Source organism: Dreissena polymorpha, chromosome 12 (assembly GCF_020536995.1).
Source record: "Dreissena polymorpha isolate Duluth1 chromosome 12, UMN_Dpol_1.0, whole genome shotgun sequence".
Taxonomy (NCBI): domain Eukaryota; kingdom Metazoa; phylum Mollusca; class Bivalvia; order Myida; family Dreissenidae; genus Dreissena; species Dreissena polymorpha.
Window position 1 is genome coordinate 23297624 of NC_068366.1, and position 26783 is coordinate 23324406.

General features: G+C 36.6%; 1 long non-coding RNA gene across 1 annotated transcript in view; it reads left to right on the forward strand.

The window, feature by feature from the left end:
• The first annotated feature begins 488 nt into the window (after positions 1 to 488).
• LOC127852265 (uncharacterized) overlaps positions 489 to 26783 on the forward strand; it is a 67247-nt gene continuing 40952 nt past the window's right edge. Inside the window, exons 1-2 of the long non-coding RNA XR_008036155.1 lie at positions 489 to 522; positions 2955 to 3098. This is a non-coding gene — a long non-coding RNA (uncharacterized LOC127852265). The remainder of the gene's footprint in view (positions 523 to 2954; positions 3099 to 26783) is intronic.

Genomic DNA, 26783 nt, shown 5'->3' on the forward strand with positions numbered 1-26783 from the left:
TATGTATATTTTGTAATAAAGAAAATAAAAAACTTCATACATGTTTTATGTCGTACTCCATTTTCAATTAATTGAAATTATGTATATTTTGTAATTTAGAAAATAAAAAAACTTCATACAATCATGTTTTATGTCGTACGCCATTTGATTTAATAAAAAATATAATTCACATGTTTAACAATATTTATCTAGAGGATAATACACGGCTTAGACGGGCCGGGCAGTGATAATCGGCCCGCAGGGAGCATAACGGCCCGAGGGCCGTTTGCGACCTGGGGCCAGTTATCACTGCCCGGCCCCGCTCAGCCGTGTATAAACGTCTATAATATATATCTTACTTTGTTTTGTTTATCTATGTTTTGTTTTCTCTAAAATTTATTACAGAACTAGCTTTCTGTTCTTTTATTATCATTCAATTGATTACGCAGTTTGTAACCTATCATTATAATAGGGAGGAGTCTTTCTGATTTCACTTCCGCGCGCGTAAAGATCTGTGGCGGTAACAGGCTGAAAAAACTGACGGTATAAATTTTGTGTATATTTATAAAGCTTAGGACCCCAAATGATAATATATATTTATAGAAGACTGTATATTGTCGCACGGTTGTAATAAATGTGTACTTTACAGATTGAAAAAGTTCAATCATAATAATAAAGACTGTAATATTTGTTAACATTAAAAATTACAAATCTCACGATGTCATGAGACCACTAATGACGTCACAAACACGAACTTCGTGTGATATGTTTTACTTAAAATAGTACCATTTAAATAAATAATAATGTATTTGATATATTTATGGAATACTGTATATTGGTCGCACAGTTGTAGTAAACGTGTGCTTTCTGCATGCAGTGATTCATTTTGAAATCCACATCAATGAGTCCCTGGGCCTGGGACTCGCATATTGTGAAACAATGGGTCCAAACTGAAAACAATGGGTCCCAGATTGTGTCTTTGTAAATTATTTACAAATAATCTACTTAACATGATACGCGTTAGCCAGGGGGGGACGATTGAACTTTACCGGTACGCAACACTTTACATCAAACAGCGTACCCTAACCCTTACAGGTTTTTTTTTTTACTAAGAAAGTGACGCCGATATTCGGCGTTTTCCCCTACCAGAATTTTTCCCCTAAAAATACCATTTCCCCTACAAAAATATAATTTTTCACCAAAATATCATATTTTATCCTCATAGAAATGTTTTTATTCTTTTGGGAAGTCGACACTTATCCAATTTGTACCATGTACAATGATCTCGCTCTCTCTCTCTCTCTCCCGACGAACACTCAAATGTGGGAATCCCAGTGATTCTATATATAGCTCTTAAATAACGTCATGGAAACGGGCAACTAATCGTATTAATCATGTGACTATTTTACTGGATTCCGGTCTTGCGCGAGAAGGGTGTTTCGTCAATTAATTACGGGAAACCAGTCAAATTTTCATCCGGGTTATGTGAAAGCCAAGATATAAACGATAAAACAGAAAATAGTCTCACAATTGGCGTTCATACACGAACAAAATAAAACGTTCGGACTCGGAAAATATTTATTGCGTTGACGCATTTTTTAAGAATGAATCATCAAAACCGTTGAAACCCAGCAGGATTCGGAGGTACATGTAATCAACATCGATTAATACTGTCGGATTATTGTGAAAGTAGACAATCGGCAGCTGCCGCACCTTTCAATTCCAATACTGTAGCAGATCTAGATTGTCAACCCATTCATCATGAAATTGAAATCATAATATTGACATCGTTACCCGGCCCCAGTTGAAAACATTTTCCATTATTAGTTCTACACCTGCAACTTTATTTAGGACTTTGACTTTAATATCATACTTGTTCATGTGTTTAAGAACAAAAAGGTCAGAGACAGCTTCTTTTTCTAAAAAAAAAACCTGAAGTCTGTAGGTGAATTATAGACATTGAAATGAACAGTTTTTATTTTTTCCCCAAATATGTCTCTTTCGCGCTCGATTTTCCCCTTTTACCCAGCGTCCAGCGTCTTCCCCTTTTTCTAAAAAAAAACCCTGCCTTAACACCTAACACATAACAACTAACGCAACACCTTATAATCCCTTTTATCCTATATATTTCCTTAGTATCGGGGGCTACGGCCCCCAAACCCCCGCTTTGTCGATAGTGGTAAACAACTGCGTACCGGTAAAGTTCAATCTAGCCTAGCCAGGGCTCTTTTATGCAATTTTACAGCTAAAAACAGAAATAGGTTTATAGCAAGTAAAATCTTTAATACAGTCTTCACGCTAAATATTTAAGCCAAATTGCCCTTCAGGCTAATGAGCTGAAACTTTGAATAGCCTGAAGACATGTTCAAGAGCCCGAAGAGGTCAATATAAATTTTATTACTTTTTTGGCCAGGAACACCAAAATAGTTATTAACAATCAGAAAATTTACTTTCATTAGTAAAAACAGATGCATATTAATTGCGTTGACGCATTTTTTAAGAATGAATCATCAAAAACCGTTGAAACCCAGCAGGATTCGGAGGTACATGTAATCAACATCGATTAATGCTGTCGGATTATTGTAAAAGTGAAAGTAGACAATCGGCAGCTGCCGCACCTTTCCCTTCCAATACTGTAGCAGATCTAGATCGTCAACCCATTCATCTTGAAATTGAAATCATAATATTGACATCATTCCCCGGCCCCAGTTGACATTATTAGATCTACACCTGCAACTTTATTTAGGACTTTGACTTTAATATCATACTTGTTCATGTGTTTAAGAACAAAAAGGTCAGAGACATGCCTCTTTTTCTAAAAAAAAACACCTGAAGTCTGTGAGTTATAGACATTGAAATGAACAGTTTTTATTTTTTCCCCAAATATGTCTCTTTCGCGCTCAATTTTCCCCTTTTACCCAGCGTCCAGCGTCTTCCCCTTTTTCTAAAAAACCCCTGCACTCTCTTATTTTCAGTTCAGAAATCAACCCAGTTCCACCAGCAGAGACGTTCTCCATGGCCTGTGCGGGTTTACTTTGACGAAGACCTTGCAGTGAGCGAAATGTTGCAGGAAGCATAGACAAGGTGCAAGGTCATTTGGGCATTGGCCTTCTTAGCTGGTCAGTAAATACATTGATGGGTGTGATATAGTGAGTGAAAAAAGGTAAGAATTTAGCATTGAAAACAGCAAGCAGAATTAACATGTATTGAGCTCACCTCACAGCACAAAGCTAGTGGGTTGAGCCACTGTGGTCATTCTTTATCTGTCCTGTCATCAACATTTGATGAATAACTTAAGTGTTGCTGAATGATGATGTGGATTTTTTTGGAACGTTTGAACAAAAGGCTAAGATCAACCACCTTATGATTAAGAGAGTAAACTGAAAATAACGGTTGTCAATGGTTGTTCTTGCAACCAATCCTTAACATTTTCAAATGTTAAAATTCTTGTTGGCACAAATAGCTTGCGTGAGTTATCAGCTAAAATTTTATGAAGACAAACTCTTCTAGTGGTTATACCCCTATTAATTCATCAGGTTGTGCATAGACCTTGAAAGGGCTATTTGAAAATGAAGATTTTCCTGAAGAATTGCTTAATTCATCAGGTTGTGCATAGACCTTGAAAGGGCTTTTTGAAAATGAAGAATTGCTGGAAATCAATGTAGGGCGCTTTAAAAACCTTATTTTCAATAAAAACCTGAACAAATACTTAGAGAGTGCAGGGGTTTTTTTTACTAAGAAAGTGACCCCGATATTCGGCGTCTTCCCCTACTAGGTTTTTTTTTAGAAAAAGGGGAAGACGCTGGACGCTGGGTAAAAGGGGAAAATCGAGCGCGAAAAAGACATATTTGGGGAAAAAATAAAAACTGTTCATTTCAATGTCTATAACTCGCCAACAGACTTCAGGTTTTTTTTTTGAAAAAGAGACATGTCTCTGACCTTTTTGTTCTTAAACACATGAACAAGTATGGTATTAAATTCAAAGTCCTAAATAAAGTTGGAGGGGTAGATCTAATAATGGGAAATGTTTTTAACTGGGGCTGGGGAACGATTTCAATATTGTGATTTCAATTTCATGAAGAATGGGTTGACGATCTAGATCTGCTACAATATTGAAAGGGAAAGGTGCGGCAGCTGCCGATTGTCTACTTTTACTTTCACAATAATCCGACAGTATTAATCGATGTTGATTACATGTACCTCCGAATCCTGCTGGGTTTCAACGGTTTTTGATGATTTATTCTTAAAAAATGCGTCAACGCAATTAATATTTTCCGAGTCCGAACGTTTTATTTTGTTCGTGTATGAACGCCAATTGTGAGACTTTTTTTCTGTTTTAACGTCTATACCCATCTTAGCTTTCACATAACCCGGATGAAAACTCGACTGGTTTCCGGTAATTAATTGACGAATCACCCTTCTCGCGCAAGACCGGAATCCAGTAAAATAGTCACATGATTAATACGATTAGGTGCCCGGTTTCCATGACGTAATTTAAGAGCTATATATAGAATCACTGGGATTCCCAGATTTGAGTGTTCGTCGGGAGAGAGAGAGAGCGAGATCGTTGTACATGGTACAAATAGGATAAGTGTCGACTTCCCAAAAGAAAGAAAAAAACATTTCTTTGAGGGTAAAATATTATATTTTGGTGAAAAATTATATTTTTGGAGGGGAAATGGTAGTTTTAGGGGAAAAATTCTGGTAGGGGAAGACGCCGATTATCGGCGTCACTTTCTAAGTAAAAAAAACCCCTGCCCTACCATAATTTTTCCCCTAAAAATACCATTTCCCCTCCAAAAATATAATTTTTCACCAAAATATTATATTTTACCCTCAAAGAAATGTTTTTTTTCTTTTGGTAAGTCGACACTTATCCAATTTGAACCATTTACAACGATCTCGCTCTCTCTCTCTCTTTCTCTCCCGACGAACACTCAAATCTGCGAATCCCAGTGATTCTATATATAGCTCTTAAATCACGTCATGGAAACCGGGCAACTAATCGTATTAATCATGTGACTATTTTACTGGATTCCGGTCTTGCGCGAGAAGGGTGTTTCGTCAATTAATTACCGGAAACCAGTCGAATTTTCATCCGGGTTATGTGAAAGCGAAGATATAAACGTTAAAACAGAAAAAAGTCTCACAATTGGCGTTCAAACACGAACAAAATAAAACGTTCGGACTCGGAAAATAATAATTGCGTTGACGCATTTTTTAAGAATGAATCATCAAAAACCGTTGAAACCCAGCAGGATTCGGAGGTACATGTAATCAACATCGATTAATACTGTCGGATTATTGTGAAAGTGAAAGTAGACAATCGGCAGCTGCCGCACCTTTCCCTTCCAATACTGTAGCAGATCTAGATCGTCAACCCATTCATCATGAAATTGATATCATAATATTGACATCGTTCCCCGGCCCCAGTTGAAAACATTTCCCATTATTAGATCCACACGTGCAACTTTATTTAGGACTTTGACTTTAATATCATACTTGTTCATGTGTTTAACAACAAAAAGGTCAGAGACATGCCTCTTTTTCTAAAAAAACCCTGAAGTCTGTAAGTGAGTTATAGACATTGAAATGAACAGTTTTTATTTTTTCCCCAAATATGTCTCTTTCGCGCTCGATTTTCCCCTTTTACCCAGCGTCCAGCGTCTTCCCCTTTTTCTAAAAAAAAACCCTGGAGTGCTTCAATTTGGTTTGAAATGTTTTAAAAATAACTGTGTGTTATTCTGATTTAATCCAGAAATCTGGATAATGCACATACTGCACATTTTAAAGAGAGATATATATCTTGGTATTTTAAAGGGGTTTTCAGGAAAAATGTGAATGATATTAAACAGGTTGTGAAGGAAAATTAACCAGTCTGGTATTTACCAGTAATGCCAGTTATGGAACCACCAGATTTTCTGTTGTAGACACATTTTATATATGCTGGCAGCGAATGAGATATCTTGATGCATGTAGAACTGTAGCTTGCCATATCTGAAAGAATTTATATGGTTTGTGGAAAAGGTGTGCAAAAAACAATAGATGCATGACTTTTAACAAAACAATAGAAACACAAATATGTTTTCTGTTATTAGCGACATGAGGCACATTATTATTTATTCTTAATATCATTTTTTTTGTTTATCTTCAGATTTTTTTTTGGCTGGGGTCAAATTTGGGACCAAAATATAGCCTCATTCCACTCTAAAAAAGTATGTAATTTTCCCAAATGACTGATAGTAATTTCCAATTGAAGGTTTTATACAAACAAAACAAAAAACAATTCTTCTTTAAATCTTAAATTTTAGTTCATCTCCCCAGTCAAATCCAAACTAGGCAAATTTTTACAGGACAGTAGGTCCCGTAAAATGGGAAAAAATACATGACCTCTTCTTTTTAGCTCACCTGAGCGATAGCTCGGGGTGAGCTATTGTGATCACTCAGCGTCCGGTGTCCGTCCGTCTGTCTGTAAACAATTTGTAAACATCTTCTTCTACTAAACCATTGAGCCAATTTCAACTAAATTTCATGTGGAGCATCCCTAGGTCATGGGACAAAAGAATTGTTAAAAAAAATTTGATCACATAACCAAGATGGCCGCCATGACCATATATGGTAAAAACCTTAAAAAATCTTCTTGTCAGAAACCGCTCATCAGATTTTCAAACAATTTCACAGGGATGACCTTTGAAGGCTCCCCTGAAAAAGTTGTTCAAAGAAATTTGATTTGTCAAAAAACATGGCCGCAGGAGCTCGTTGAACTTTGCATGTTTATTCGTTTTTGCCTATTTTGTGAAAACTTTCAAAAATCTTCCACATTTTTTGTTCGATCCTTTCCAAATTTGCACAGTGTCTTTATATCAATGAGGACACGAACCCTACAAAAAATGAGCATTATTGGTCCATGAAGTACAGAATTACCTCCCCTTGAATTGAGAAAATGGTGTTTATGCAATAAAGTCCAAATTTTTCATCCAATTCTTTCCAAACTTGTAAGGATTTAGCATGGTTCAAACAAGGGAAACAACTACGGTTTATGCATGTTCTTTTTATTACAGATTTACCTCCCTTTAATTCATTCAAAATCTCAGTTTACAGCAGAGATTCCAAATCTGACCTGTAAATGAGCCCCATATTTACTGCCAGTGCAAGGTTACCTTTTCCCATTTGATCATTCTTAGTATTGGTCTTGTAATGCTGCTACTTGCTTCTGCTACTGCTACTACTACTACTACTACTACTACTACTACTTCTACTACTACTACTACTACTTCTACACCACCACCACCACCACCACCACCACCACCACCACTTCTACTACTACTGCCACTACTACTACTACTTTTACCACTACTACTACTACTACTACTACTACTACTACCACTACTACTACTACTACTACAACTACTACTACTTCTACTACTACTACTACTACTACTTCTACTACTACTACTACTATACTACTACTACTACTACTACTACTACTACAACTACTACTACTACTACTACTACTACTACTACTACTACTACTACACCATTCACAGTGACAAAAAACGTATTCACACAATGGCTGCTACTACAACTTCAGCGTTTTTTTTCCCCAAAGGGGAAAGGTACCTGTACCCCTACAATTGGGAATTTTTCGAGTCGTGAAATCTTCAAATTGGGAAAAAAAAACGAGTCGCGAAATCAATGAATTGGGAAAAATTCGAGTCGCAAAATTGATGAAATGGGAACCTTTAAAATGCATGTAATCTATCATTAGGGGCTATATTCTGCATCACAAAGCATTTTAAACTCTAGGTTTTGACAGAAAAACTACAGTACGGTTATGATATTTCGACTATCGTATCATGTCATGTGAAAATTGTGTTATTGCCACTTCAGTTAGAATGTGCCCGTCAATTGGAAAAAATATCTTCCAGTGATAGGCATAAGCACTGAGGTTGCATAAAAAATAATATTAATAATTTTTTTTAGCCCTTAAAAGTCTTACAAGCCCTGCAATGTTTCATGTGAGTTAAATTAAAAACTTAAAAACTAAACAAAAACAACAACAATGGATCTTGTACTGGTTTGACATCTTTTAACAATAGACAGTGAGAATAGTCACACGTAACCAAAATGAGTTTTTAGAGTGGAATGCTTTAACAATAATTTTTAAAGGTAAGTCTTATATTTTGTTTAGATTTTTTTTTCAAATCATCAAATAAGATATTAAGATCATGTGCCATTTAATGCTTATGTATATGTTGTAAATAACTATAGGATTTTACACCCATGTCTCATTATTTTTAATTTTATGTTAAACTTTTATTTGTTTATATCCGTATCCGAATAGTTACTGTCCGGATTTGACACTTAAAAAACTATACATAGAAGTAATATGCGCATTTAACTCAATACGGTTACGTTTTTTTAATGTCAACGAAAAATTAGTGTTGAGAAAGTTTATTGATGTAAGGAAGACTGGTCTTAGCGATGGAATTCTTTCACGGGAAATATCGATCACTCGTCGCGGTTATGTAATCCATTCACATTTTACACAGCGGTTAGAGTTGCGCCCCATTTGAACAGTTTTGTTTACTTTCTACGCAACAATGTCCGGCGAAAATAAATGGCCGAAAATGAAAGGCTCGACAATATCAAAAGATATTTCCAGCGAAAATAAAAGGCACTGGCTATTGGGAACGGCACCTAAAATCGTTCGGAACGGTAGATATCGAGATTGGGAAAGGTCCGGTGCTAAAATTGGGAAGCCTCCGGTAGGCTTTGGGAAAGGTACCGTTCCCCGGTACTAGTTAAAGAAGGAAAAAAAACGCTGAACTTATAGCCCATATAGGGGGGCATACATGTTTTACAAACAGCCCTTGTTTCTATGGGATTTTGACCACAACTGTTCATGTTTATCTCCGACACATATTTTTAGGTCACCTGTCATGAAGTGACACGGTGAGCTTATGTGATCGTGTGATGTCCGGCGTCCGTTGTGCGTGCCTGCGTGTGTCCGTCCGTCAACAATTTGTTTGTGTAGACAGTAGAGGTCACAGTTTGCATCCAATCTTGATGAAATTTGGTCAAAATGTTTATCTTGATGAAATCCGGTTTGGGATTGTATTTGGGTCATCTGGGGTCAAAAACAAGGTCACTAGGTCAAATAATAGAACAACCTTCTGTAGACAATAGAGGTCACAGTTTTCATCCAATCTTTATGAAATTTGGTCAGAATGTTTATCTTGATGAAATCTGGGTTGGGATTTTATTTGGGTCATCTGGGGTCAAAAACTAGGTCACTAGGTCAAATAATAGAAAAACCTTGTGTAGACATTAGAGATCACAGTTTTCATCCAACCTTTATGAAATTTGGTCAGAATTCTTGATGAAATCTGGGTGGGATTGTATTTGGGTCATCTGGGGTAAAAATCTAAGTCAAATAAATAGAAAAACCTTGTTTTGACAATAGAGGTCACAGTTTTCATCCAATATTTATGAACTGTGGTCAGAATGTTTATCTTGATGAAATCTGGATTGGGATTGTATTTGGGTCATCTAGAGTCAGGAACTAGGTCACTAGGTCAAATCATAGAAAAACATTGTGTAGACAATAGAGGTCATAGTTTTCATCTGATCTTAATGAGTCAGGTGAGCGATTCAGGGCCATCATGGCCCTCTTGTTTAATTACAGGACCTACTGGCAACAGAATATAATAGTAAAATAACTTGGTATCATTGCTGGGATCAAGGTGTTATTATATAAAATGATTTATGATTAAAAAGCTATTAATTTCAATGAAACGAAAGTAGCTGATACTTGTTAACCTATTAAGCTACGCGTAGCGCGCATGTCAGATATGAGTGGTCAATACGGCCTAAACCGACAACGGCCTCGATAAATGACAACCAGCCTTTTTGGACATTGACAGCCAGATAATAACGGTTTGAATGACAATGATCATTATTATACATTACTATTGCTATTACAACCACACAAATTGATATCTGTATCATTTAAATTTTAATAATCAGATTTATGATTATCTTGTTAAGCGACTAGGCCGTCATGGATTTTGACCGTCCTGACCCGCATTCGTAAGATGCACAAAAATGGGCCAATCAGGTACCCTCGGAAAATTCTGTCAGCAGAAAGAGCGTTGGTACGGAAAAGCACGTGTATAAAGACGCTATCGCTATTTTTGCAACTCAGAAAACTGTCAGAGTTGTAAACAAACCTAGACAAACCAACGAATTTGTTCTCTTTTTTTTACGGACAATTGGTCCTGTATAATTCTTCGACAAGCCGGACCTTACAAAATTTTACAGGACATGTCCGTCGGTCCGGCCATGTTTGGCTGAGACTGTCTCCCTATTTAGCTGTATTAGTTGAATAGATCTTAGTAAATATAATATTGAAATACATTAATTATAAATTTCATAGTATTTGTTAGCAATAAACAACAACAGCAATATCCCAATATAAGTGAAAGCTATTGGCCATTTCCCACAATTGTGAGAAAACACAACCTTAGATTCTAGCAAAAAATACTTTAAGTCTTGAAAATGAAAGCATTACCCCACCCATAGCATCTTCTCTTTAAGAGACTTGAATTAACATATATGCTGATACAATTATATTCATTTGTCTTAAGTGTTTTTATGCCCCCGGTAGGGCGGCATATAGCAGTTGAACTGTCCGTCAGTCAGTCAGTCCTAACACTTTAATGGTCATAACTTTTTCAATATTTAACATAGCAACTTTATATTTGGCATGCATGTGCATCTCATGGAGCTGCACATTCTTAGTGGTGAAAGGTGAAGGTGACGGTCATCCTTCAATGTCAAATGTCTAATATATGGGGTCTGTCCGTCCGTCCGAAAACTATAACATTGGCCATAACTTTTTCACTATTGATGATAGCAACTTGATATTTGGCATGCATGTGTATCTCCTAAAGCTGAACATTTTGAGTGGTGAAAGGAGAATGTCAAGGTCATCCTTCAAGGTCAAATGTCAAATATATGGCGTCTGTCCGAAAACTTTAACATTGGCCATAACTTTTTTAATATTAAACATAGCAACTTGATATTTGTCATGCATGTGTATCTCCTGGAGCTGAACATTTTGAGTGGCAAAAGGTGAAAATCAAGGTCATTCTTCAAGGTCAAATGTCAAATATGCTGTCTGTCCGAAAACTTTAACATTGGCCATTACTTTTTAAATATTGAAGATAGCAACTTGATATTTGGCATGCATGTAAATCTCATGGAGCTGCACATTATGAGTGGTAAAAGGTCAAGGTCATCCTTCAAGGTTAAAGGTCAAATTTTGCAATATTGAAGATAGCAACTAGATATTTAAAATGCATGCGTATCTCATGGAGCTGCACATTTTTGAGTGGTGAAAGGTCGAGGTCATCCTTCAAGGTCAAAGGTTGAATATATGGCTTCAAAGCGGCGCAATAGGGGGCATTGTGTTTCCGACAAACACATCTCTTGTTTATTTAAAATTGTCATTTTTTAATACATTAGTCTCTAAGGCAACATGCATAGCTACAGAATAAACTGTGCACAGATCCACTTGATACAATCAATTTCCAAGTAATGCTCATTTATTGCATTTTAGAAGGATGTGCAGAATATGAGAAACAAGAAATATCTTTAAAAAAGGTATACGGCGTTGATTGTGGTCGATGTTTATGAACGATCAAAAGTTATCTCTATGAGATAAAAAGTAGCGCATGCCTTTTTTCTGCGCAGTTCTTAGCTACATCATAAGCAAATCAATTACGGGGTGTTGCGCTAGATTTCGAGGCTTATTTTGCTTTATGTGATATTATTACTCAGATATCTATATTTACAGAATAGAAAAACACAAGAAACATGAAAATAAACGAGTGCATATAGGTCAGCCGGCAATACTCGAATTTTATTTAATTGCATAATTATAGTATAGTGAATTATTGTGCTCATGCTTAATAAACCGGTCTAAATGGATAAATATTTCTAATTAATTTTATCAAAATTGGTCCTTATCATGCAAATGTTGAAACCATATTAAAAATCGATGATTGACATACCACAATAATATCGCCGAATATCTTTATTTAGTATCTCTCTGATCAAAACAGACTTCAAGTGCACAAAGTTTACGAGACGGCGTTTATATAAAGATTTCTGCAACTGACCGCAAACTGACCTTGATACCTTGCGGATTGGAATGCAATGCATTACAATCACTACGTTATTGTCAGTAAGACCGATGTAACACAATGATCGCAACCCCTTCTGCGAACTCCGGTGATGAACTGTATATAAACTCTGACTTTCACAAATGGCCGCGAATTGACCCGAAACCTCACGCGTTGAAATGCAATGCAAGTAAGTACTAAATATGACAACATAGCCTAAAGTATAAACGCTTTTGCGCTGGTAATTCTCTGAAAATAAAAGGTGAACGCACAAACTGTATTTATGTCGAAAATTGATTGTAAAACTGTTCTATCTATTGAGCCTTTTCATTAGAGATAAAATTGTTTCATGCAGTAAAACAGTGTTACAAAGAAGATATGTTTCCAATGTTCTGGTGTTATACTCAAATCAGCCAATGGAATAAATGAAGTGTATTCATTCGTACCTAGCCGCGGGAAATTTTATTTGAGTATTATTGGACACTTACAAAGGTCAAGTCAGGGTGAAAAGCTGGCTTAATACAGCTTACGCCGAAAAATCTAAGAATATTGCTATATGAAGTAGTAATAAGGCCAAAAAGAAAAATAGTTGTGTTTCAGGTCACCTCCTGAAAAAAAGTAGGGTCGGTAGGTAGGAAAAACTTATTATTATTTAAAATTCTTTTTATTTTTCATGAAGGTCATTGACTACATTTAAATTGATCCTCGCTGTTCGTCAGAAATAAAATGATTGTTTTTGTTTATCTCTAAATTACGTGTTGCTACAAATTAGTTGACAGGAGCAGGCCAATCCCGAAGGAAGGCTCATTGTAAGCTCGACTGTCCAACAGACAAAAAAAAATCACCTTTTCTTCAGCAGCAAACCCACGAACTTCCAGTTTCGATCGCTTCGACTGTGCTGGGTTTTATCTGTGCCATACATTCTTTAAAGTCATGGAGTTTGAATAAGAATTCAAAGACTTTGTTCCGGCATGATGAAAACATTTGTTCAAATTGACGGACAAAATGGACGACGCCATGTTTACAATCAAACGGAACGCCGGATATCGATTTTGCGGGAAAAACAGGCTGGTCCCCCGATTGCACAATGTGTATAATATAAAGCGTTCGCGGCGACGGGATGTTATTTTGCAGGTCACAATACAATAATTCTGGTAATCGCCGAATTCGACCGGACGGAGATGGAAAAAAATCGCCGAACTCGGAACTCGACGGGGAAAAATTAACAAAAAAGGCAAATATTGGATAATAAGTTTTTGGGTCGGCCCCAAAAAGAAAGGGTCGGTCGGGTGACCGGAAACACAACTATTTTTCTTTTTGGCCTAAGGCATCAAACTGGGAATAACTTTGTGTAGTGAATATTCTGGTTAATTCTGGTTTAAAACACAAAATGATCCAAATGGTGTCATTTCACAATGATTCAGTGTCATTTCACAATGATACAGATTTGTCCCACTTTCCTCGGGACAGTAATAGGCCTAGCCTCATTTTATTTAGCCATCTTTCTCCTGGGATTTAATAAACCAGAAACATTCACCATAGCATGTAATTTATTAAATTAACTTCTTTAAATGGATTGAAATATTATTACTAACATATATTAATTATGTTTCATATTAAAATCAAAGTGGTGAGTGGTTTCCTGCTGTTTTTATTAACACTAAACAATAACTTTATATAACTTAACAATCTTTTAACAGAAGGCTTGCATTGAGAGCATCATCTGTCTGTTTTGGGATTCTGCGCCTCAGGTTCCATTGGATAACCTGCCTCTGACCTAACCAGGTTTGCGTCAGTAGACTTGACCTTTGATGAAATGTCGGTATAATCAACATCTTACAATTTGTTTGCCCAAGTGATAATCCGTACCCAAAATTGGTTTGGTAACATAATATTTAACAAGTAATATTAGATTATGGCTCCACAACACTGAAGATGCGAATGATCGTGAATCAATCATTCGTGAATCACTGTCACTATCAATGGATATTGTAATGCCGGTCCGTCTGGTGGCCGTCAGACGGTGCCAACCTCACAAATAGCTAGTTGCAGCAAAGTAAAATATTAACATTGAATAATTTAAACAATGACTTTATATACATTAAGTCATTATATGTTTCTTTACTTATTCTTTATCTAATCGCTAGTCTCACAAGCAAAAGTTATCTACCTGAAAATCCATTGTCCAGATCAAATCGTTCTCTATGAGTGCCCAAAAGGTACTGAAGCCAACGACAGTTTGGCCCTATTTATACTCGTAGTAAGATGACGTCATAAGCACTATTCTATGAATGACATCATAAGACTAAGCACAATCTCAATGAATGACATCATATAATAATAAACACTCAAGATGGCGGAAAAGAGAAAATACCGCAAAATCCTTGAGAGTTAAAATGTGATTTATGACAAAGGTAATCATTATAATATGATGAATTTATTAATAATATGCATAGAACTTATCAATATATTTATATATTGATTATGATAATATGGCATTTAATAATTAAAAAATAAACAATGATTTATCATGACATTGACATTCGTACCTAATGTACATTGTAACAACAAAGTAACAATATGCTTTTACATAGGTCATAGCAATATTTTGAGTGGTTTTGTGGCATTTTGTTGGTGTTGCTATATCTACCACACTTATCAGTCCTTACAGTGTAGTAATCCTCCACACAAAAATTATGGCCAGTTTTTTATGCTCCCCCAACATTTTTGGGGGGAGCATATAGTCGCCGCTTCGTCTGTCCGTGCATGTGTCCGTCCATGCACAATTTTTGTCCGTTCTGTTTCTCAGCAATTAATGACCGGAATTTAATTAAACTTTATGGAAAGCTTCACTACCAAGAGGAGATGTGCATATAATCAGCCGGTTCTGGGCGGATGATTTTTCAGAGTTATGGCCCTTTGAAATTTTCCATTAACTGTACATATAGTGCAATTCTTGTCCAGGCTATTTCTCAGCAACTAATGACCGGAATTCAATGAAACTTTATGGGAAGCTTCACTTCCAAGAGGAGATGTGCATATTATCAGCAGGTTCTGGTCAGATGATTTTTCACAGAGTTATGGCCCTTTGAAATTTTCCATTAACTGTACATATAGTGCAATTCTTGTCCGGGCTATTTCTCAGCAACTAATGACCGGAATTCAATAAAACTTTCTGGGAAGCTTCACTACCAAGAGGAGATGTGCATATTATCAGCCAGTTCTGGTCAGATGATTTTTCACAGAGTTACGGCCCATTGAAATTTTCCATTAACTGGACATATAATGCAATTCTTGTCCGGGCTATTTCTCAGCAACTAATGATGGGAATTCAATGAAACTTTATGGGAAGCTTCACTACTAAGAGGAGATGTGCATATTATCAGCAGGTTCTGGTCAGATGATTTTTCACAGAGTTATGGCCCTTTGAAATTTTCCATTGTACATATAGTGCAATTCTTGTCCAAGTTATTTCTCAGCAACTTATAATGGTAATTCAATGAAACTTTATGGGAGGCTTCACTACCAACAGAAGATGTGCATATTATCAGCAGGTTATGGTCAGATGATTTTTCACAGAGTTATGGCCCTTTGAAATTTTCCATTGTACATATAGTGCAATTTCTTGTCCGAGCTATTTCTCAGCAACTTATCACGGGAATTCAATAAAACTTTATGGGAAGCTTCACTACCAACAGGAGTTGTGCATATTATCAGCCGGTTATGGTCGGATGATTTTTCACAGAGTAATGGCCCTTTGAAATTTTCTATAAACTATACATATAGTGCAATTCTTGTCCGGGCTATTTCTCCCCAACTACTGACTGGATTTCAATGAAGCGGTAAGCTTAACTACCTTGAGGAGATGCGCATGTTATTAGTGGGTTCTGGTTAGATGATTTATTTAGAGAGTTATGGCCCTTTGAAATTTTTAAGTTGCTAAACCATCCATTGTATTATTTTGTCCAAAGTTATGCCCCTCAAGACGTTTTTTTTTTATCTGAATATATAGTGCAATATTGTGACAAAAAAAACCTTTGGGGAGCATCACCCGTCTCCGACGGTTTCTTGTTACTTTGGCAGTCAAAGGTTCGAACTCACCAATGGGTGCAATATCCCTCCGTGCAAGTGTCAATAGTGTGGTACGTAAAATAATTTTCTCTTGTTTAATGGCAATGGTGTCTATTTTACGTTAATTTCTAATAAAAGACCTAATAATTATATATTTACTATGTTGCGCCACTTGTGTTGACCTGTTGAACAGTCTGCACCCCAATCCCACATGCATTCATTTTATTTCCCTTACCAAAAAAATTTATATGTCGCATTTAAGCAGTTTTTAAGCTGACAGATGATTCTTATTTGCAAGCTTGTGTAAGCTTGCATTTCACGAAACTTGCGCAAGCTTAGAATTTGAACCTCGCAGCAAGCTTGCGTGAGTTTGCGCAAGCTGGTTGATGATTCTTATTTGCAAGCTTGCCGCAAGCTTACGCAAGATTGCACTTTTCCATAGAATAGTACTTTTAAGTTTGTATACAACCTTCAAATCTGAAAATAGAAAAAGATTACAAATTAACAATTTATATTCACAGTTTATTTATTGTAGTTACATATCTACATAATTGACACATTCAAACATTTCAATGAATCTTTTTTCGGTTTATTAAAGGATATGTTGTACTCTGTGAGTCTGTGTTAAATATATTTCTGTAAGCAGATAATATGGCAGGAACAACATTGTTACTATTACACTTCTCAACATAGATGTCGTACATTTTGTGCACAATTTAGGCTGCCTTCAAAGTAATCTTTACCTGTCAAAGCTCTACAATAATGGGATTCCACACGCAGAAAGCTTTCAATGTGACCTTTAATGTCTTCAATAACTATCCTTGGAATGGCATTTCCTCTCATGGCATGTCTGCCTCTATTATCCGGACTTGTTATGGCAGTAGCTAAGCGACTTTTTAGAGCTGTTAGAATTTGCGCCTCGGACAATGCACGAGTGTCAATGAAGAATGTATTACAAACTTTAAATTGAATATTCTTGACTGAAAAAACATAGTGATTTGTTTGTGACCGTTGACTTGGATTGTTTTGTTACGCATTTGAGACGTAACTTTAATTAGTTGTGATAAAATTTCTTTTCTTTCTTTGCTATATGTCCACTCCAAAAATTGTGAAAAATCATCTCTCTTTCTTCCCTGTTTATGTTTGTATGTTTATATGACATTTTCTTTTACACATTAAGTCACAACCTTCATGCAGGACTTTTCCTGATTTAATGACTCCTGAAGGTGTTACATTACTTTTTCCATCATTTCTTCTTCTCTTGGCTACATTTCTTATCCAGTCGCTTTCATTTCTAGTACCTTTTCGTGATTTTCGCTTCTCCTTCAATCATATCAGGCTTCATCACCTGTGAGGATGCATTTAAAAAATCTTCTAATCTGTTTGTGTCCTGTTCATGTCCCATTATGTCTGTCCCTAGGTCGTGTTCATGTAGTGTAGTATATGTCCCTATGTCCTGTTCATGTCGGGTAATGTCTGTTCCTATGTCCTGTTCTTGTCCGTTAATGTCTGTCCCAATGTCCTGTTCATGTCCAGTTATGTCTGTCCCTATGCCATGTTCATGTCTGGAAATATCTGTCCCTATTTCCTCTTCATGTCCCTTAGGCCAAATAAAAAAATAGTCTTGGTTCAGGGAACATGGCCAGAAAAATGTAGGAGGGTAGGTAGGTTTTTCTTTTTTCTTTTTTTTTTTTTTTTACCAGTCGACTGATTTCAGGGTGAAAAAGGGTCAGTTAATGCACCCATGATTGTTTAAACACTGACCAAATGATTAACATTGCACATGTGGTATTTAGTCGTTGTATATTATTCAATATTCCTAGCTCTTTATGCACTTCTTCAGGGCTAGCGCTGGCCCAAAATTTCTTTGAGCCAACCATTTTTTGTTTGTCTGTCTGTAATAGTGTGACCTTCATATTCAAAAGTGAACAAGCCATCTTTATCAGTCTCTGGTGTTTGGGGTGTGACCTTCAGAATTTTTTTCATAATGAGACCTGACCTAGTCTCCGACAGGTGCTCAAGAGTCTGAATAGTGGCTGTCAAAAGGAGGGTAACCTCAGAATAGCACAAGTCTTTCTTCTGGTACATTTTTTTATAAAATGGCAATGGGTTTGAGCGCATCGCACAGGAAGTGAGCAGTGTACATAAATTTGAATGTTGCTATTGGTTTGTACAGGCTAAGGGCGTCACAGTACATTGATTTTGATTCATTATCAAAGCGAAGCCAATTGTTGTCAAGTTTCCATGACTCTTGGAATGCTCTAGTGTTTTGTGTTTTAATTAATTTTTTTTATGACTCTTTTTCGTCCAACGACGCTTTAAGGTTAAAGACGCCATGTTAGCGACTGTAGAGACAAAGTGGTTAATTCCATTTTTATAGTAGACTAGATGAATGACTCTTCCTATGTGTTAAAAATACGAAACTTTAATTACAATTAAACCGCGCGTTTTTTTCACATTTTCATTTGATTAAAATACGCTGCTGTCAGTTAGCATAGTGTGCGAGTTAAACAAACAAATTAATTAATTATCATCTTTTCATTCGATCGGAAATTGACAGAAAGTTGTAACATCATCGACATAGAACTAATTATTTAATTATCACTTTTAAATTCAGATCAATAGACAGCTTGGAAATAATTAAATTATTGTCACGCTTCTTTTCATTTTTAATCTTTAATAATACGACATTTGCGACCGGCCGCTATTTTGTTTGCAGACGACAATTTTAACTGTGTATTCAAAGTGCACAGTGTCTGCGCATGAATTACCGAATATTACTCCATTATAAACTCCACCCATTTTTACATTTCATTCAACAACGTTATTTCATCTGTAAGCGAGCTCAATGTTGATTGGCCAGCTAGCATGCGCACTTCAATAACAATAAGGTCAAGCAATGTCTCGTATACAGGTGCAGACCGGTTTTTGTTCACTGTTCAAATTGCGAACACTTTCATTGAAACAAAGAGAAAAATATAGAAAACCAATCCAGGTTTAAATGGTGGCTGTTTTCAATGAAATTTTACGAGATTTTAGCATTTTCGCCATCAGATTTTTTTCCATGGACCAAAAAATCGTTAGGGTCGGGGGCAAAAAATAGGGTCGGTCGGGTTCCCTGAACCAAGACTATTTTTTTTTTTGGCCTTAATGTCTGTCCATATGTCCTGTTCTTGTCCGGTAATATCTGTTCCAATGTCCTGTTGATGTCCAGTTAATTCTGTCCCAATGCCATGTTCATGCCAGAAATGTCTGTCCATATGTTCTGTTCATGTTCCATAACATCTGTCTCTATGTCCTGTTCTTGTCCGGTAATGTCTGTCCCAATGTACTGTTCATGTCTAGTTATGTCCGTCCCTATGCCATGTTCATGTCCGGAAATGTATCACTGCTTTCAGTTTCGGTGACTCGTTCCCACATTCAACAAAAACAGCTGTTGTGCCATGGCAACAAATCAAATTGTTAATTGAGATGTGGGAGAATGTAATCTTCACTATCATTATTATCATAGTCAGTTCTCAGCAGAGATAGACCAGATACACTGCAATTCTTGATGTTCACATTTGAAAGAACATGTGGTATATTTTGATTGAGGTGAGTTGCCTGAAAGATAGATTTTGTTCCAGCAATGGCATGGCTATTGTACATTTTCTGAACAGCACCTTGATTTATTGGTTCACCATCTTGCAACTTCTCCATTGCAGTGATGAGCACTTTATTAGATGTTTTAGTGGGAATTGCATCTTTAAATGCATATTTAGTTACATATTCTGTAGCAGAGTCACCAGTATCTGAAAAGAACTCAAGATTTAAGTCCTGCATCCCATTGTCTTTATTTTGGCAACAACTGACCTCTATTACTGGAGGCTTTCTGAGAAACTCTGGCACAACAGCTTTGTCATCAGCATTTCTAAGAGGATCATGCCCATTATTTAAACTGTTTGTCATTACATTCAAACTGAAGTTGAAAAATTTTCTTATTGTGCTTGTAAGGTTCAATAGTGGGTACTTTATTCATTGGGTGGAGTTTTCGCCTTTTACAGGTAATAAGCTCTGTGGACTGTTTTATTTCTTGTGTCCTTGCATGTTGATTGCTTTTTCTTAACCAGTGCACATTTACCCATCTTGGAAGGCTGATCGTTAATTCCTTTATGACCTAATGACATGTTCCATTGACAACAGTCACATATATTGTGTCCAATGTTGAAAAGTCACCTGTTGTGATAGCACTGTCTTATCACACTTGCCATGTTCAGTATGCTGATGGCTGAAGTCCTTTCATAGATGAAATCAACTGTATTCTTTTCCCGTCTGCTAATAAACCTGCATTCCAGTTGGTGTAGAATGGTCGCATATATTCAATGTATTCCTTCCTAGCATCATGCAGGCTTCTTGAAAAGGCCGGACCTCTGGTCTAGTCCGGCAAATTTTTTTACGGTCCGGCGAAGTTTCTAATATTGCCGGTCCTTATGACAGGCCAACCAACTAAATACCGAAAAGTCTTATACTTGCCAAAAGAACGATTACATCCAATTTGAATCACTCTTTTTGTGAATTTCGAGCCTTTTTGTCATTAAGAACCCTAAGGTGTTACTTGTTCCTAAGAGTACTCTCCCTTTGTTGTTGTTTTTCAAAAACCTCAATTTCATAATTCCGACATATTACCATCTATCCAATTACAAAGGTTGTAACAAAAAACTACACATGAAAAAATGCTTATACAAATGATCGAAATTGTCAAATTTGAAGTTGTCATCATCCAGGGGTTTTTTTTAGAAAAAGGGGAAGACGCTGGACGCTGGGTAAAAGGGGAAAATCAAGCTCGAAAGAGACATATTTGGGGAAAAAATAAAGCTGTTCATTTCAATGTCTATAACTCACCTACAGACTTCAGGTTTTTTATAGAAAAAGAGGCATGTCTCTGACCTTTTTGTTCTTAAACACATGAACAAGTAAATTAAAGTCAAAGTCTAAATAAAGTTGCAGGTGTAGATCTAATAATGGGAAATGTTTTCAACTGGGGCCAGGGAACGATGTCAATATTATGATTTCAACGGTTCATGATGAATGGGTTGACGATCTAGATCTGCTACAGTATTGGAAGGGAAAGGTGCGGCAGCTGCCGATTGTCTACTTTCACTTTCACAATAATCCGACAGTATTAATCGATGTTGATTTCATGTACCTCCGAATCCTGCTGTGTTTCAACGGTTTTTGATGATTCATTCTTAAAAAATGCGTCAATGCAATTCATATTTTCCGAGTCCGAACGTTTTATTTTGTTCGTGTATGAACGCCAATTGTGAGACTTTTTTCTGTTTTAACGTTGGCTTTCACATAACCCGGATGAAAATTCGACTGGTTTCCGGTAATTAATTGACGAAACACCCTTCTCGCGCAAGACCGGAATCCAGTAAAATAGTCACATGATTAATATGATTAGTTGCCCGGTTTCCTTGACGTAATAAAAGAGCTATATATAGAATTCCCAGATTTGAGTGTTCGTCGGGAGAGAGAGAGAGAGAGAGAGAGAGAGAGAGAGAGAGAGAGAGAGAGAGAGAGAGAGAGAGAGAGAGAGAGAGAGAGAGAGAGAGAGAGAGAGAGCGAGATCGTTGTACATGGTACAAATTGGATAAGGGTCGACTTCCCAAAAGAAAAAAACATTTCTTTGAGGGTAAAATATTATATTTTGGTAAAAAATTATATTTTTGGAGGGGAAATGGTAGTTGTTGGGGAAAAATTCTGGTAGGGGAAGACGCCGAATATCGGCGTCACTTTCTTAGTAAAAAAAACCCCTGTCATCATATATAAGCAATGTTTTGCTTTATGTATCGTTGGAACGCATGAAATAACACGGAAATGTGCTTATATCAGTGTAATATCGCATTATCATTTTATTTTTGATAATATAAAACAGATAGTTTTGTAAAAGATTGATATTGTACGGAGAATATACAAGAGTATATTTTGTACAAGTTGACTTCATAATTACATATTATATTGAATGAATCACATATTTTAAAATTACAGTGATTTACATTTGCATAAGAACACATAATGATTTGATGTTATATGTTCCAAAATCAATTACTTATAGTTGTTCAATACTTATACACAGGCTGCACATTGCAACAAATATGAGTTAAACTTTACTAAATTCTTCAGTTATAAACTCACGCTGTTCGGTCAGGTGAATTTTTGTCCGGACAGGCTTACTTTTCCATCAGCCTGTCCAGTTGACAGGCACTGTTTGGGACTTTTCAGGAAGCCTTAGATGGCATGATCCCAACAGTCGAGTACCTTAGTATGGATAGTGTCTTGTACAAGAGGATTATTGAGGTCCTGGCCAGTATTTAAACATTCGTCTTTGGCACTCTGAAGGCAGTTTTGTATGTTTTGTTTCAAGCTGTCCATGTGCTGACTGAATTCACAACTAAAATACAACCTATGAGCGTGTGGATTGGCATTTGCACCCCATTCAAACCATGTAAAATAGGCATCACTATCATATCTAATTCTAGATAAAAACGTTGTGTCCAGCTCTGCCATCAATGCGCACATAAACGATATGATGCTTGGATACTGAAGAACATTTCTTCGCAGACCTTTCAAAAATTCTTAGTCACTCTGGATGGAGAGGCTCTCTGTACCTGGACACAGTGAGAGGTTGTGAAATGCCGGGTGAAGGTTGTATGGTGGAGCACCAGTCTGGAGCAGCATAATTGACATTGGCATTTTGTCTTCGCGCCAAGGAAAACTTTCTTCCCAATACTACGGATTATTTGGCTAAACTACGCACTACAGATTGTACTGAAAAACTAAGGATCCATCGATCAAAATGGTCAAATTTCAGTTTTTAATCGTACTTTCGCTTATTTTCGGTCTTAACGGGTAATGTATCAATCATAATCATTTTGGCGCTTGCGTAGTAAAAAACGTTGAAATTCAAGCCTCCTGGGGAACGAGTGCTGATCGAGCTTGTTGAGTCGTCACCGAACGACAACTGACTTGCGTATTGGTTCGCAAATTTAGCCAAATATATACGATTTTACGTTGCTATCCAGTATACACATCTCTCTGTCTATTGCGGAGAATACCGACAATAGTCGATGTATCAGGATTGAGCACGCCTGTTTTAACACACGTCCAAGATGGCGGCAAGCAGACAAGAAATTGCGATTAACGGATATCATATGGTAATTGGGAAAAAATGTAATGCGTGTGTCAATTAACGCAAAATACTACGTTTGAGATTTAAAAAAAATATTTATCAGAAATCTGCAAAGTGAATGTGCGTCATGGAAACGAGTGTTGGAAAATTGTCTACTCACAAAGTTAAAGCATTTATTATAATAAGATGAGTATTGTTCGAAAATGGAAAGAGACAAACATGATTTTATTTATATGTTAGTGGATCTGTGTTTAATCAGATTCAAATGCGTATTCTGCTTTATTATGTTTGTCACGCTGTACAGTTTAATAAAATAGCATTGAACTGAGGTTGTCAAGTGCAAAATATTGAAAGCTAAACAAAATATATTATTTGAACTCCATTTAATACATCATTAACACAACAAGAACACTAAAGGATGTTTGTCAATATTTGTTTGTTTTCCCCTTATGATATTTAATTAAAAAAAATACTTAATTAAATTAATAGCTATTCTTAAAGAGCTTATAACAGTCTATTATGTAAAGTTGGAAAACGACATGAATTCTAGAATGGACTGTTTCAGCTTCATTTGCTTTGTTTTGACCATGCAAATGTCAGTGGTCATAAAAACAAAGATTAAAGCCATAGATTACAGAGTTCTCTTTTAAAAATAGATGGACCTTTGCTCATGCACCGTATGGGACCTTTGCTCATGCACCGTATGGGCAAACCCTCTTTGCTCATGCACCGCATGGGCATACCCCCTGTGCTCATACACCGCATGGGCATAGTCAGTACACTCCACGCGTTTTCCCCAAAAAACACGCTCCCTCTGCGGTTTTTTTCTGCTAGCGAGTGTTCGGTAATTCCCGTGGCGTGTATTCCTTTAGCCTAGTCGGTAAATGCAGACAATTTCCGTTCTTATCAGTGACCGCCGCGCAACGCCGCATTAGCAGTGTGCTACTGGGCATGCCAAAAAATAAAAATATTGTTATAATGAATTGTTTAAATACTGTAGTACATGTATAAAAAAGATAATCGTATAGAAAATTAATACGTATAAAAATTATGCTTTTTTATTCACAGGTACGTCTACAATATGAATGAATATAAGATATTTGACAAATTAATATTTAAATCATAACACATATAACACAAGAATAAATGTTCCGTAAAATTTCCAAATGAGAATAATAATAAGTAATCCGAAACACACTACGATTTTTAATGTTAACACGACGTTTACAAATGCTTCCAATATACAGTCATCATCAGGTTTTTTTTTTACTAAGAAAGTGACGCGGATATTCGGCGTCTTCCCCTACCAGAATTTTTCCCCTCAAAATACAATTTCCCCACCAAAAATATCATTTTTCACCAAAATATAATATTTTCTCTCAACGAAATGTTTATTTTTCCTTTGGGCATTCGACAATTATCCAAATTGCACCAAGTACAACGACCTCGCTCTCTCTCTCTCCAGACGAACACAAAAAATCTGGGAATCCCAGTTATTCTAAATATAGCTCTTAAATTACGTCATGTAAACTGGGCAACTAATCGTAAATAATCATGTGACTATTTTACTGGATACCGGTCTTGCGCGAAAAGCGTGTTTCGTCAATTAATTACTGGAAACCAGTCGAATTTTCATCCGGGCTATATGCAAGCCAAGATATAAACGTGAAAACAGAAAAAAATGTCTTACAATTGGCCTTCTTACACAAAACAACATTCGGACTCGGAAGATACTGAACCCATCGAGGCATTTTTTAAGAAAGAATCATCGAAAACCGTTATAACCCAGCAGGATTCTGAGGTAATCAACATCGAACATTGTGAAAGTGAAAGTAGACAGTCGGCAGCTGCCGATCCTTTCCCTTCCAATACTGTAGCAGATCAAGATCGTCAAGCCATTCGTCATGAAATTGAAATCACAAAATTGACATCGTCCCCCGGCCCCAGTACAGAAATATAGCTGAAAACATTTCCCATTATTAGATCTACACCTGCAACTTTATTAAGGACTTTGACTTTAATACGTGTTAAATGTGTTTAAGAACAAAAAAGGACAGAGACAAGCCTCTTTTGATGAGTTATAGACATTGAAATGAACAGTTTTTATTTTTTCCCCTAATATGTCTCTTTCGCACTCTTTTTTCCCCTTTCACCTAGAGTCCAGCGTCTTCCCCTTTCTCTAAAAAAAACCCCTGATCATGTATATTTCCCGACAAAAGCGCGCGAAAATTATGCTGCAATGTACAAGGTTAAGGTATACTCCTGCAAAGCGTGCGTGTATTGATTTTTTTATGCAAACTTTGTAGCGCAGAGAACATTGAATTTTGTTGATTTCGGTTAAATGTTTCTTTGGTATATTTAACAAAATTATATCGCGAATACAGTACAGCCAAAGCGGCACAAACATAATCCGCGGCTACGCCACGGCCAGATTATTAGTCCGCGGCGGCCGAATCGTGTGTTCACGCGGCGTATCGCCGTGGCACTCGGCATCGATCCGCGCAACGACGCCGAGTCTGTATTAACCTCGCGTACTTTCGCGGAGTAAATCCGCCGCATACGTACGCGGCGGATCGAGTGAAAAGATATCCACCTACATGTACATACATGTATGTGTAGCGCAGAATTAATTACACGCAACTGTTTATGTTTCGTTCGATTATCATTATTATATTTGTAATCCGAAACACACTTCAGAATTTAAATGCTAACGCGTCCTTTGGCAAATTCTAGCGTCAAATAAACAGTGCTGAAATATCCTTTGTTTCATAAAAAGCGCGCGAAAATTATGCAGACATGTAGAACGTCGTTTGGAAAGTTTGGGTGTATTTTGTGTTGTATAAATACATGAACATCACGTCAGGCGTAAATCGCGTGTTCAGTGGAGAAAAAAAACGCCCCGATTAGACGTTATTTCATCATCTCTATAAATAGTATCAAATGCCCAAATGTATTTGATACTTAAGGAAATATCGAGAATGTTTGTGTATCGTAAATATTTACCAGCATTTGCTTTAAAACTGGAATATACGGGATTATCGGGTAATTAGTAGCGATATAAACTGTATAATATGAACAAAATAAAACGTGTTTATATACGCATATTCAAACAAAAGTTGTAATAAGCTGATAATTTACAAAACTACAAATACGTCGTCACCGTCTTGATTATTGATGTGGCTTCAAACTGCTAATTTTCTCAGCTAAAATATAATAGCGGAATCAACATGCAATTAATTTATAAATCCACCATATGCTGGAGCCTTGACCACTTGTATGTGCGAAAACATAATTACGTGACCTTGTTTATGTGTGAAATACATACGCTACGGGCGGGAAACAAACTTAATAATTGGACACATTAACTATGCTTA